The sequence below is a fragment of the Arachis ipaensis genome, chromosome B8 (genome assembly GCF_059453495.1).
Source record: "Arachis ipaensis isolate K30076 ecotype BB chromosome B8, ASM5945349v1, whole genome shotgun sequence".
Lineage (NCBI taxonomy): Eukaryota > Viridiplantae > Streptophyta > Magnoliopsida > Fabales > Fabaceae > Arachis > Arachis ipaensis.
This window is the reverse complement of record NC_142443.1, coordinates 110519111-110519978: the sequence shown is the minus strand read 5'-3', so window position 1 is coordinate 110519978 and position 868 is coordinate 110519111. Positions and strand designations below refer to the sequence as shown.

Sequence of the window (868 nt, the reverse complement as noted above, 5' to 3'; positions counted from 1 at the left end):
ATGCAAGGAGAATGCTTGGTGACTTTACTGCACCTAATTCCAATTTACATGGAAGAAGCATCTCCATTCCTACCATTAGAGCAAACAATTTTGAGCTGAAACCTCAGCTAGTTTCTCTGATGCAGCAGAACTGCAAGTTTCATGGACTTCCATCTGAAGATCCTTTTCAGTTCTTAACTGAATTCTTGCAGATCTGTGATACTGTTAAGACTAATGGAGTAGATCCTGAAGTCTACAGGCTCATGCTTTTCCCTTTTGCTGTAAGAGACAGAGCTAGAATATGGTTGGACTCTCAACCCAAAGACAGCCTGAACTCTTGGGATAAGCTGGTCACGGCTTTTTTAGCCAAGTTCTTTCCTCCTCAAAAGCTGTGGAAGCTTAGAGCTGATGTCCAAACCTTCAGACAGAAAGAAGGTGAATCCCTCTATGAAGCTTGGGAAAGATACAAGCAGCTGACCAAAAAGTGTCCTTCTGACATGCTTTCAGAATGGACCATCCTGGATATATTCTATGATGGTTTATCTGAGCTATCAAAGATGTCATTGGATACTTCTGCAGGTGGATTCATTCACCTAAAGAAAACACCTGCAGAAGCTCAAGAACTCATTGACATGGTTGCTAATAACCAGTTTATGTACACTTCTGAGAGGAATCCTGTGAGTAATGGGACGCCTATGAAGAAGGGAGTTCTTGAAATTAATACTCTGAATGCCATATTGGCTCAGAATAAAATATTGACTCAGCAAGTCAATATGATTTCTCAGAGTCTGAATGAAATGCAAGCTGCATCCAACAGTACTCAAGAGGCATCTTCTGAGGAAGAAGCTTATGATCCTGAGAACCCTGCAATAGCAGAGTTAAAATACAT

General features: G+C 41.0%; 1 non-coding gene across 1 annotated transcript; it reads right to left on the bottom strand.

Moving 5' to 3' along the window:
* Positions 1-374: 374 nt before the first annotated feature.
* LOC148549247 (small nucleolar RNA R71) lies at positions 375-482 on the bottom strand. The gene has a single exon (XR_015897820.1). It is a non-coding gene; the product is annotated as a small nucleolar RNA R71 (small nucleolar RNA).
* Between the last annotated feature and the right edge of the window lie 386 nt (positions 483-868).